Source organism: Silene latifolia, chromosome X, assembly GCF_048544455.1.
Source record: "Silene latifolia isolate original U9 population chromosome X, ASM4854445v1, whole genome shotgun sequence".
NCBI lineage: Eukaryota > Viridiplantae > Streptophyta > Magnoliopsida > Caryophyllales > Caryophyllaceae > Silene > Silene latifolia.
This window is the reverse complement of record NC_133537.1, coordinates 221886545-221901043: the sequence shown is the minus strand read 5'-3', so window position 1 is coordinate 221901043 and position 14499 is coordinate 221886545.

Sequence of the window (14499 nt, the reverse complement as noted above, 5' to 3'; positions counted from 1 at the left end):
AATACTACCCGCATGTTATCTCACATACCCTAACGTACTATGCATTCATTATTATTTCAACATTATGATTACAACTACGCATTCAAATCTACGCGACTCCTCATACAATTAACAAAATAATCTACTTCGTGTTATCAAGTGCCACGTTATAAACAACCATCATGCTTTTCATCCAATTCGTTATATAAAACACATATCATTGAACCTCTATTCTTCATGTTACTACTTACCAAAAGTCAAACATTACCATCTATCATGCTCATATAACATTCAACTTTCAATCATGTATTACCCGCATGTTTTAAATTTTCATAACTTTTCATAACACAAATCACACCCATACACTACAAATCCTATTTCCATGTTGCTAATACAACAACATTACAAATCCACTTCATCACACATCATCATATACGAACTACTTTCTTTTTCTACCATATCATTCATCATTCTCATATACTTTTCCAACGATTCCAACCAACATGTCAACCAACTATCATGCAACATGCTTTCAACAAACCATATACAAAGACAATTAACATACACGTCGCACATATACACACGGACTCCACGTTCCCATACCATGTGACTCCAAGTATCATGGGGCCAAGATTTTGAAGTGAGGCGCCTACTCACCCAAAACCTAGCATCAGATGGCTCCCATTACACATACACCAGGTTCATTTTATTAGACTCCCTATGTTCATTATGTTCATTTGTTACAGTTCCAAAATCGTCAAGCTCTCGATACCATTTGTAACACCCCCATACTCCAAGTGCCTTACCAGACCACTCGGGTATAAGGATACTACCATCTCGGTTGCCTTGAGGTACCGAATATCATAAGACAATAAAGAAACGTACTTTTAAAGTAATTATAGATTAAGTGATTACATGTTCAAACCAAAACTAATAAAAGGAATTACAAGGTTCTCATACGGTCTACAACTAAAACTATCAAAGCTACTAGACTTCGTCGACACACGAAGACTTCTAACCGCCACGTGATGACTCATCCTGGCTATCCCATACGCGTCATATCACACTCGCTCAATAACTTCTCACCACCCCCGAATGGATCACCACAGTTTTTAAAACATTTAAACGGGGTCAGGACTAATCACACAATTCAATACATATATCAACAATAAGATAAACAGCATACCTTAACCGTCACACACACACAACCAACCAATTCCAATCATCTCAATCATTGATCGTCCACCGGACCACCGCCATGGGGGACCGCAGCTGTTCCCACCTAAGCCCCGCTCATCATACCGAGCGATAACCCCGTCCATTAATGTGCACATCCCCTCCCGTGGCGGGTTCCACGAAGGGCGAACTACAGGCGTGAAGCCACTCCCGCAAGTGACTCCACTCAACCGAGAACGCATCTCGAGAACCATAGACAACCAATTACAATCACAATCACAAACACACAATACAATTACTATATCAAACAATCAATCTCAACACATCAACAATCATCCCATTATGGGACTAATACCGAGTAGGAAATCCTACCGGAAAGCACAACAATGATCGAGGTATCAACAATTTGTATCAAAAAGTCTCTTCTACGAACCCTCCTCCTATCATATAACACATAGAGGCTACACATCACAAACTACACACAAAACCCCAATCTCTAAATTAGGGTTTAACCAAACTTAACAAAACATTATAAAAATTATATTAAAAGCTTACCCTCGATGCAGAACTCAACGATACGAATAACGACAAGAACTGACCGTCGAACTCCGGAATTGCTAAGGATGCGTTTAGGAAGATGAATCTGTTGCTTTCTCTCTTAAACAGGGTTTTAGGTTTTGTAAAAGTGATTTAAAACAATGACGACTATGTTTAAATACCTTAATCGCATAATTAACAAAACCCGAGAAAACTCCCCGTAAAACCGGACACTCGATCGAGTACCCAAGGTACTCGATCGAGTACCCCTTACTCGATCGAGTACCCCACTACTCGATCGAGTACCCAACAGTCGAAACTATTTTATCTCGCAACTTACCCTTACTCGACAGAGTAAGGGCTACTCGATAGAGTACCCCAAGACTTATAAATACGGAGTATTACACGTAGAGCTTGAGGAAACGTGCATAGGCAAGCACAAAAGTCGGTTGCCACATCTTTCCTTATTTAAGTTTTCCTAATTAGGAGTTTATCCGGTTTTAGGAAAGTTTTCAATTTTCTTAAAATCTGGTTTAGTTAATTATTCTATTGTTTTTATTTTCTTTAATTAATTTCCCTAAAAGTATTAGGATTATAATAAGGCAATTTAGCCATAGCTTAAGTCGTGTAAGCTTAGGAAAATCGATTGTTTCCTTAAGTCCTTCTAAGAGTCGGTCTAGCTTATTATAAATAGGGAGCTATTGTATCCTTATTTCATCATCAGAGAATTATCAATAAACTTGCAAAGTTTTCGTTTACATTGTGTAAGCATAGGATCGACGAGTTTCGTTCCGAATTTCGTTATTGTTTGACACGTTTTCGAACATTAACACGAGTTATAATCAATAGGTCTTGATTATAATTCACCATTGGTTGAGCTATAGGTCTAGCTCAAGCAAATATCCTTTTATTTTCTTTTTTCGTTTATATTATAAAAACACATAAAAATTATAAGTTCATGTTCTGATTCAGACAGTTCAATAAACCGTTCAAATCGTATAAAATCGACAATCAGACAGTTCTCAGCACTGTCCAGTTTTATTAATTCCGCTGCAACTCTAACGAATTTTATTCTTTGAGTAATTTTCGTATCATTTGGTATCAGAGACAGATTTGTTGATCCAAGACGGTGATCATGGATTTTAATGAACCAAATTTTCTTCACAAACTCCAAGAGGCTTTAAAAAACATCAACTTTACCCCAGGACAACGTATGCAACCACGGAGAGAACCGGGCAAGTACATGGATGAGTTAAAAATCAATGAACTTCTGGAGTTTGTTGGTGGCACAGATCCCGATGAATATTTTGAATGGGAAAGACAGATGGAGAGGATGTTCGACTTCAAGGACATTGATGATGAGAAGCGTTGCAAATATGCTATTTGAAGCTACGCAAGAACGCATCTTTATGGTATGAAAGTTTGAAGGCTACTAGGGCACGTGAAGGGAAGGAAAAGCTAGCTTCGTGGGAGTCTTTAAAACGTAAGCTAAGAAAGAGGTTTGTTCCTAAAACTCCTAAGATTGATTTATATCGTAAATTGGCTGAATTAATGCAAGAGAGCTTGAGTATTGCCGATTATATTACGGAATTTGAAAGAATAACTCTTATGAGTGAAGTAAAGGAGATTGAGGAACAAAAGATGGCTCGTTTCTTTCGAGGGCTAAACCTTAATATTGCTCATGTGGTCGAGATGCACCCTTATTCTTCTTTTGATATGTTATGTGATCTATGTGTGAAAGCTGAAGGACAAATCAAGTTAGGTGGTGTTGCTTCTAGGTCAAGTCGTTGGGAAAGACTCGAGGTGATCGAATCCGAAGAGACTAGTTCGAACACAAGTGCGAAATCTGTGGTTTCAGCAGCCCCTGTTGTTCAAACAGTTTCTATGACTGTTCAGGAGTCTAAAGAGAAGAGCTTGACCAAAGTTCGATGTTCCAAGTGTCAAGGGTTAGGACATTATCAAAGTGAGTGCCCTAATCGAAGAAGTATAACGCTATGTGAAGCAATTGCCATTCGAGACAAATTATATGATGAAGAATTACAAGAAAGAGGGTTGTTTATTATCAATGGCGAAGAACGAGACGATGAAGAAATTGAAGTATATGAAGCTCCAACCTATGATACGTTCTTAGACCTGAGGCATACCCTTCAAACAAGGAAGGAATCTATGGAGGATGAATTTGAACAAGTGCTAAACAATGAGAAGCTACACAATAACATTTATCCTTCCTTATGTGTAAATCGTTCCCCAATATTTGATGATTATGAAGACGACGAGACGGTTGATGCTATTGATGGCGAAGTTACAAAGATTGTGAATTTTGATAACGATGATTATCAACAAGAGGAGCAAAGAGAAATTGTTGAAGGACCGACAAGGGAGTTAAGTTCGATTCATAGCAATCTAATTCATGACAAACCTATGTTGATGAAGAGCGAATATAAATCACCATTGGAATCGTATGTAGATGAGTTCTTATATGGCGATAGGGATTCTGATCTTACTTTCTTCACTTCGGTGTTATGGGGAATTATGAAGATGTAGAATGCAATGATAACTTCTTACTGGGTTCTGTAAACTTTAAAGAGTTTTCGAGTTCTTATGTGGTTGGTAATCAAGTAGAGATGAATGCTACAACTGTCAAAAGATCATCTTGTTCACTTGATCTTGAATATGCAGATGTTAACAAGTTTCTAATTCTTGTGCACGGAGGGTGGAGGGGAGGAAAGCACAAGCAACCATGGCACAATGAGACTTTAAAATTGAGGAACAAGAAGAAGATAGGTGTTGATGGAGGCGTGAGTTTCAAATCAAGTTCATTGCTTGTATTCATCTTCTTGTTTGCTCTCTTGTTTATGTTATTCATATTTGATCCCAGAGATATGAGGCTACATGAATTGAGGACAATTCCTTTCCAAGGGAGAGGGGATGATACAAAAATGATGCGACTCAGCAGCGAAATGAACAAAATGAACAGACTACCTGACTGCTCAAATGAAGTCGACTCGACTACGTGTTCAACAAAGTTTTCCTTTAATTACTTGGGCGTCAAGTTTAATAACTTGCTTGGACGTCAAGGAGAGTGCATGGAGCTGGAGAAAGAAGGTCCGTAGAGCTTGAGGAAACGTGCATAGGCAAGCACAAAAGTCGGTTGCCATATCTTTCCTTATTTAAGTTTTCCTAATTAGTAGTTTATCCGGTTTTAGGAAAGTTTTCAATTTTCTTAAAATATGGTTTAGTTAATTATTCTATTGTTGTTATTTCCTTTAATTAATTTCCCTAAAAGTATTAGGATTATAATAAGGCAATTTAGCCATAGCTTAAGTCGTGTAAGCTTAGGAAAATCGATTGTTTCCTTAAGTCCTTCTAAGAGTCGGTCTAGCTTAGTATAAATAGGGAGCTATTGTATCCTTATTTCATCATCAGAGAATTATCAATAAAATTGCAAAGTTTTCGTTTACACTGTGTAAGCATAGGATCGACGAGTTTTGTTCCGAATTTCGTTATTGTTTGACGCGTTTTCGAACATTAACACGAGTTATAATCAATAGGTCTTGATTATAATTCACCATTGGTTGAGCTATAGGTCTAGCTCAAGCAAATATCCTTTTATTTTCTTGTTTCGTTTATATTATAAAAGCACATAAAAATTATAAGTTCACGTTCTGATTCAGACAGTTCAATAAACCGTCCAAATCGTATAAAATCGACAATCAGACAGTTCTCAGCACTGTCCAGTTTTATTAATTCCGCTGCAACTCTAACGAATTTTATTCTTTGAGTAATTTTCGTATCAGTTATCCACTCAATTCTCTACCTTATCTGTCATTTTCTCTCCCACCCACAATCGCCTGAACATGTGAAAACAGCTAGCGTTCACTATCACTAATCGATTACCTCGAGATTCACCAACAAACCCTCCACTGCAGTGGTGACCGCACCCAATACCTCGAACCCGACATCTATCTCAACCCCTATCTCAACTCCCCCCCCCCCCCCACACACACATACACACACACACACACACACACACACACACACACACACACACACACACACACACACACACACACACACACACACACACACACACACACACACACACACACACACACACACACACACCACTATACTACCCCAACTTGCCCTTCACCATCCCCGTACGTCTCGTACCTCATCCATCATAACCACCATCTCGGCCCTACCCTCATGCGTGATCCCTAACCCTTCTACTAACCTTATGCGATTTCTCACCCCCATCATTACCCACTCATCGTGACCCGTCCCCTATCACGACCTCCCACTATCAACACCGCTGATTATTCATTCGCCTTTCAAGTCGTCAAATACTATTTTTTTTTATTTTTTTTATTTTTGTTTATTGAGTCGTGTTAATTGTTAACACTTGTCTCTCAACATTGTTAATTTGAGATAATTTAAAATGAGTGATTTAAACAATAAAATTAAAACGGATAAAGCATTTTTTTGCTAACAACTTATTTACTCATTTCCTTACAATGTCATAATGTTATGCGTTAGTTGTTAGATAATTTTTTAAAGTCCCTCCAACTTTTATAAATTGAAAATAATACTAAGTATCTAAATTACTTTTTTGAGAACTCTATATTATCTATTGCTCATGACTTGATATATATTATGGACTTAATTGGAGAAATGTTATTAAAATGTTTTTTTGGTACATAATGTTATTAAAATGTTAATGTATGTTCATACATTAGGTGTGAAATAACGATATGCTTAAATTTACAGATTAAGCATCTAAATTGACCAAACTCAAATTTAATTGGCCAAAACTCTTTATATGCTAAAAATATTTATTCTTAGGTTTTAGTATTTTCTTCACCAGTCATAAACCATTTTTTTTTCCATTTATCTTAATTCTATTTTCGTCGTTTATATTTTGACACAAATAAACAAATTTGTATTTGTAACAAAATTAATTAGTTTCTTACTGGTCGGTTGGTTAGCTATTTCACAACTTTAATTAGCTATTTTTCCATTTTTTGATGTAATAGTCTCATGATTAATTACCTCGTACCCCGTAAGTGACTGAATAAAGTTTCTTAAGGTTCAAGCATCCTAAGTTGCGAAAATGACTTATTTTTTTTGCTATACGTTTGTCTTGGTAATATTTTTGACTAATTACTCTTCCATTTCATTTTCTTCTTTTTTCCAAAATTTAATCCAAATTAATTGTCTCATTTTTAAATTTAGTATGTTAAATGGATTAACAACCAATCTTATTCATAGTCTAAAATTTATACCAAATTAATTGCATCATTTTTAAATTTAGTATGTTAAATGGATTAACAACCAATCTTATTCATAAAATCAGAATCGCGATCGTCCACTCCCTTGGTCAAAATGACATTGTCTCCGTTCATTTTAATTAAAGGGTAGAACTGTTATTTTACCCAAGTCTCTTAGTTTTTTGTCAAAATAGAAAGTAAGACATTAAAAGTGGAATGAAAGAGTATCATTTTACTGAAATATGTTTTCTATAAATAATAAAAATGCTTTTTGAATGTGTGCGTTAAGGATACACATTAATATATGAAATTAAAAAATATATTCTTTTTTTTGTGCCACCAAGTAGCAATACTTTCATATCTTCGTAAAATGTTGTTCAATGTCTAATTATCTAATTATCTATATAATAATAGTGACAAATTTTTTATAGAATATAACCTCTCATAAAGTAATCATCTCACAAATAGTGATGTTATATATATGGTTTTTCCATAATTACTGTGTAAAACGGTCCTACAATATGATTGTCATTATATAAAAAACACATATTTATTCACTAACAGCATTAAATTATTGTTTTCTTAGATAAAAGGACGCCACATATGTGAAACTGTCTTATTCTACAATCTCTAATTTTAGAATGATATAACTATTACAGAACGTTTAATCGTTTTCTCAACAATTAAAATCGTCTTCAAATCTATCAAAATTATAATGGATGAAATAATATTTTTTGTAAAAAAAAAAGAAAAGTTTTAAAATTAGGAAAAGTATTTAAATTACCAAAAATCCTAAAGAATAAACTATGAAAGCGGCGCAATTAAGTATTAACGGATGACTCGGTCTTTCATAATTATCATCAACTCTTAATGCTTCATCCTACTCATCAAACATACTCTATCTTCAAAATTACATGTATTTCAATTTCTTCTAATGTAAATAAATTTTAATATTGATTCACCGAAAAGGATAATTATAATCAAAGTTATAATATTTGGCTAAGTTATATGATCATCTTTGCACATGATTTTAGAGATTTTAGGAAAGATTGTTTTTTGATTTATAGGTAGTATATGATAATGAATTTAAAAGAATAGATTTTCAAAAAGATACTCATCTTGTTTTGGAAAATCTTCTAAAAATCTTTCAAATATGGAAATTATGCTGATTATACGGAAATGGAATACTTAATTTGCAAATGACACATGGCAGAAGCCATCTGCCGATGACACGTGGCAGATGGTTTCTGCTTTAATATAATATATGATTACAACTAACTGCCAAAGGTTCAAAGCCTCAAACTGGGAACTGAACTGTGTTTGTAGGCATAATTGATGTTTTCATGCTTTAACTGTTCATAGCAAAGGTAAAACTAATTTGATATTTTGTGTTTTCCTTCTTATAATATTAATTGGAAAATTGTTTTAATAAATGTCGTGATCATCCTCAACACAATTTATGGGAACCCTTGAGACATTATGGAAATGTTATTGTTGTTGTAAATGTCAAGTGATCATTATTACATGGTTGGTTAAAATCAAATTACAATGAGCTACTAAAATTACAATCATATCATCCTACAACTTGCCAAACTGGTGAAATCCTCAAATTGGGAATTGTAGGTTAAATTATTGTGGACAACGGGTGTACAATGTAAACGTAGAATATATTTGGATAAAATTTGAGTCACGAATACCTCTTTCCTTAGAAAATATTCCGACCCTTATAGCCTTGGTTACACAATTTTTCGCAGGATAAAACAAGTATGCCCTTTGATTCGTAGACTTAGAAACAAAGAATTATCTTGAGTTTTATATTGATTTTGTTGATGCAAAATGTGCAAGAGAAATATGTTATACTTCCTCCGTTCCATTTGTTTCTTTCTGTATTTCTTTTTAATTCATTCCATTTGATTCTTTATATTTCCTTATATAGACATCACTTTACCCATTAAATGACCATCATGTCCTTCTAAAATTTATGAGGTCCACACTCCACACACTGACACACATGAGGACATAATGGTAATCCAATATATAAAAATATTCAATTAGTCTCCCTCGTGACGGACGCTATCCGTCACAAGTTGAAGACGAAGCGAATCAATACCATATTTGATAATATGGATACTAGTTAGGCATATGTTGGTATTAAACAATGCTTTTCTGATTTGACAAAAACAATAAAAAAAAGAAAAACATTTGGGAGCTCCAAATATTACGGCTACTTTCTGAAAATGGTACAGTGTAATATCTACACTCTCATCTATCATCACACGCTTACGTCACCTCTCTCTCATCACACTCTACTCATCTCTCCTCACACTCTCACCTCTCTCTAGAAAATCTCAAAAACAAGATTTTCATCTCCTACCCTCCGTCATCATCTTCAACTCCCACCTTCCGTCATCATCTTCATTCTTCAACCGTCTAAAAAAAGTGTGGGAACATCTGATTTAGCTTCCTGAAGACGATGAGAAAAAAACAAATGTCTAAGAGGACATCCCCGAAGAAAAATATGGAAGGTTTTATTGTTGAACATGTTGATTTTATGGTGGTAATTTTTGTGTATTAATTAATAGTAAAAAATGGTGACATTATTATAATTAAATGTTTGAAAAAAAGGTCACTTTTGGTTAATTAAATGTTGTTTTATAGCTGGACGTTGGATAGTGAGCATGCATGCATGAATAGATGTAATCAATGGATTGTATTGTGTTGGCTTAATTATTTTTGTTGATAAAATGATTTAATTACACTATTAATGCATAATAAGATGACATGAAAGGAAAAGGGAAGCAACCGTTGCAGAAGGGTAAAGAGAAGCCAAAAGGTAAGGTGACATTTGCCTATGCGGGGATGGAGACGGATGAAAGTAAATCAAGTGATGGGTCAGAGGATATTTCAGAGGAGACGAAAGTCAGTGGTGAGGAGGCAAGGGAAGTTAGTGGTGAAGAGGAGAAGGAGGTGTTGGAATCCGAAGATGATGGTTTGGAAGCTGTGAGGCCTATCATATTTGTTGTTTGATTGATATTAGATTTGTTATGCTTGTTGCGTACTACTAATTGGTTTTGGTGGTATGCATAGGCGCTTGAAAAAGTCATGAAAATGGCAGCTGCCGTTGGTGTTAAAAAGAAGAGCAAGAAACAGGCAAGCACGGTAGAAGGTAAGCTGAATATGTGACCATCTTATCTGAGAAATGTCCCAATATTAAGTGTTTGTGGACAAATGTTATCATCTTATAAATCTTAAGATGTTAACAAAATAGACAAGACATGGTTATGTACCTTGTGTTTTTGTGGTTTGACATGACCTCAAGAGGATACCAACGATGCAAAACATGGTCACATATGTTGTCATATTTAAAATGTGACCACTTTGGCGAGTAAATGTACCATCTCTCTTGTGATGACTAAATCTTAACATTGTAACATATCCTTGTGACGTGTCTTTGTGATGCAATATGGCCACTTTAGTGTAGGAATCAACCAAAATGACAACATTTTAACATGGTAACATAATAGATTAAAGATACTCACAAATTGCTGAGTATTGATAATGTGACCACTTTATGACATATGTAGCTGTATTTGGTTATTGTGTGCTGAACTTAGCATCATAACATCTACGCTTTAACATGGTGACATATTATAACATCTTTATCATGTGACCACTTTATTATTAGAAAATGTAGCATTTCTATTATGTACTTTAGTTTGAGATTGAAATATATCTTAACATGGTGACATATATTAGTTAACATGGTGACATATGTGATGTTGTTAAAATAGTGACCACCATAGTTTAGAAAAGTACTTATATCTGGTTACATCTATGAACAACATGGTGACATATTTATTAGTAGTGAAAATGTGATTTTCTTATTGGTTGATGTACCTATTTTAGAATATGGTTGATTATATGTGAGAGCATCTGAAAATGGTAATTGATGAGTCATAATTATATACATATTTATGCCTCCCCTTAGTTACTTTGGATACGATTTTCGTGCTAAATTATATTAATTACATGCCTTTTATGTTAGAGTATCGATACTTTCGCTATTTGGTATTTAATGCAGGAATGATGTATTTAAGGAGCAAAGGATTGAAAAGGGCATCGCGGAGTGGGCATGAAGGAATACACGGAGCATGGCACGAGAATCCAGAAGAATAAAGGAAGAGAAATAAATAAGACAACATGAAGAAAAGAGCTGAAACAGAGAGGATACTCGATCAATCCCGAGCAGGCTCGATCTGTAATACTCGCCCTGTTTAAGGACCCTTTGACCGACCTTTTGACCACAGAAGACCTTAGAAAGGGGATAAGTGAGAGGAGAAGAGACTTACGTAGTTGTTACTCGACCTAGTATGGACTACTCGGCCGAGTGGTGGTAACACTCGACCGAGTAGAGCTTACTCGGCCGAGTATGAGAGTACTCGACCGAGTATAGCCGCTGCGGACGCGTAATTATAAAACGTGAGTTCGTGAGTTTTATTTTATTTTCCGTCGGTTCCATTTCTCTCTAACCCTAATATATTCCTCTCTCACCTATCACCCACCTTGCCCATACACTCTCATCTAGCCTAGACACTGACCATGGAAGAGGATTGGGTTACATATGAGGATGCTAGTGAGGATATCATCGTTGTCGCCGTCGGTTCACATCACTAGGATGCATCTCGGAGTCTTGCTTAACTGTTTGTTGGATGCATTTTCATGGCTTGGCGATAAGGTTGGGTTTCCTACTCAGTTTTATTGTTTAATTGAATTAAGATCTATATAGTATCTGTTGTGTGATTGATATTGTGATCATCTATGGTGTTGGTGTTGGTGTTATTATTGGTGTTGGTAATGGTGTTGGTGTTGGTGTTGGTGATGGTATGATGTTGGCTTTGGTATTGTGATGATTGTGGTGGAGTCACTTGCGGGAGTGGCTTCACACCCTAGTTCGCCCTCCGTGGAACCCGTCACGGGAGGAAATGTGCACATTAAGGGACAGAGATTATTGCTCGTTGATGAGCTGGACCATGGTGGGTGTGGCTGCGGTCCCCCCCACCGCTGCTTGTTGTGCTTGGGAGTTGGAAATGGCTAATGATCAGTGTTTATCTTTCGCACTTGCCTTACTTTGACTATTTGATTATACAGTAACTAACCCCGTTGTTGTTGTTTTGAAAAAACTGTGGTGATCTATTCGGGGATGGTGAACAGTTGGTCTGTCAGGTACAGTTGGTCCAATGGCTTGCGGGCTAGGAAGGGATTCGAGTCATCACGCTACCGAAATAGAAGTCTACGACATTCAGGCTTAGTAGTCTTTGGAGTCGTCTCGTTGTATCTTATTTCTTTGATCACCGTTGTAAAGACTTAAAGATACTTAATAAGTGTTCTTTCATTGTTTATTTAATCCACTACCTCGGGTAACCGAGATGGTAACATCTTCATACACTGGGATGGTCCTTGGTAAGGCATCTTGGTGTACGGGGGTGTTACAAAGTGGTATCAGAGCGATGATTTTGGAACCTGAACCAATGAATCAAATGAATTTAGGGTGTGAAATTAAAATGAACCCGGTGTATGTGTGTTGGGAGCCCCTTATGTCGATTTTGGGTGAGAAGGTGCCCTCATTTCGAAATCCCGGCCCCAATCATGCTTAAGCCAGCCACCGTGGTAGGGTAGATGATAGGAATGCTTTGTGTTAAGTGTGCGTGTCGTAAGCACTTGTTTATAGTAACTTGTGTGTGGATATATGTGCTTAATGTTGTGTCTGGGTAAGTTGCGAGTTAAAGGATTAAGGATAACAGGAGGATATGAGTTTAGCAAGGTAATGCGTGATCATAAAATCACATAATTGAACATGATATGCCTCGTGAATGATTGGTGTGGTACGCGATTTACATAGGAATAATGAAGTGTGGTATGTGTGTAGGAATGCATAATGAGGTGTATGAATGTAAGTTCGTAGCTCGGTCTTATCTGTGGTGTATTCAAGTTTAGTTGGGTGCCTTAGTTGTGATGTGAATTGCTTACTATAGTTTTGTGTGAGGAACTTGTATGACTCGTAAAATAATTTAATGACGGTTATAATTGTGGTGCGCTTTGATGTGATAGAATTAGGGTCTAACGGTGACGAGTTCGACCGTATGGGACTCCGAACGTTGTTATTTGTTTTGCAGGAACTTTTAAATCTAAAACTCCGTTTCTGTTCTGTTGAACTCGGCCGAGTAAAGTTTATACTCGACCGAGTAGGCCACACTCGGCCGAGTAGGAAGGCACTCGACCGAGTACCCGGAATGTAAAAATAGACGTGCTACTGACCTCTGGATACTCGACCGAGCAGACCAAATACTCGACCGAGTACGCCATACTCGGTCGAGTAAACCAGATACTCGACCGAGTACCCATTTATCGCGACTCAAGCCGGTTTGCTCTAATAACCCTATAATTTCTTCTTTCTTCTTATTTCCGCCTCCCATCTCATTCTTTCACTCATAAAACTTCAAAACTCTTCCTCTCTCAAAACTCTTGGGTGATTGTATTGGTAGTTGCTTGTGGATCTTCCCTCTTGTTTGCTCAAAACCTCAATCAAGGTAAAGGCTTTAATCAATTTCTTCAATTTGTTATCAATTTATGGTAGAACTTGTTCAAATTTTGGATCCCTTGCTTGTACAATCTGAATTTGGTGTTTCTCTTTTGATATTTTGAGTTTAATTTTTCATAAACATCACCTATGCATTCACAAAAACAATTTCACGATTAAAATCGCTCTTTCTATATTACGAAAAACATTTCTAGGGTTTTGCCCTAAGTTGGATTTTTGGTTCTTTAGATTGTTTTAGGATGCTCTTTCAAGGATTATTGGTGATAAAAATGCTCCTCTTGGAAAGAATATTTTGTATTTTGCAAGAAAGATCCGTCTTAAAACTTCGTCTTAAAAGTGTATGAATTGAAAAACAGGCCGCACCATGGCAAATTTTTTAGAAATATCCTTGTTAAAATCCATCTTTTTGCAGCATGCCGAAAGCAAAAGCCCCAGCCAAGAAGCGGACTCGTGCCAATGTTCAATTGGAGACGGGTCAATCTAGCCAAGATCCAGTCGTTCCTTCGGTGGACGAATATCCATCGGTAGTCTTTTTTGACTTCAAGCAGCGTAATGCCTTTGTAGTCCTGATCAGTCGGACCATGAGACCTACCCGGTGTGTGAACCCTGATATTTTGGAGACTTTAGGGGTTAAGGCGGACATAGTTCATATCTTTGAGACCTTAGGAATGGAGGGGCTTTACCACTTACGAAAGAAGTCCTACCCCTACCTAACCTTGGAGTTCTTAAGCTTCTTTGTGTATAATGTGAGGGGAAAAACCGTTTCTTTTTGCCTTATGAATGAGGATCATGAGTTGACCCTTGATGAGTTTGTCGGCCACCTGGGCCTAAAGGCGGAGGAGGAGGGATACCTTAGTGATGTAGCAAAGAACAGCGGGGCACCTCTTTACCTACCGTACTTGACTGGCCGACCTGCTCCTAATGCTAGTGCCATACTGA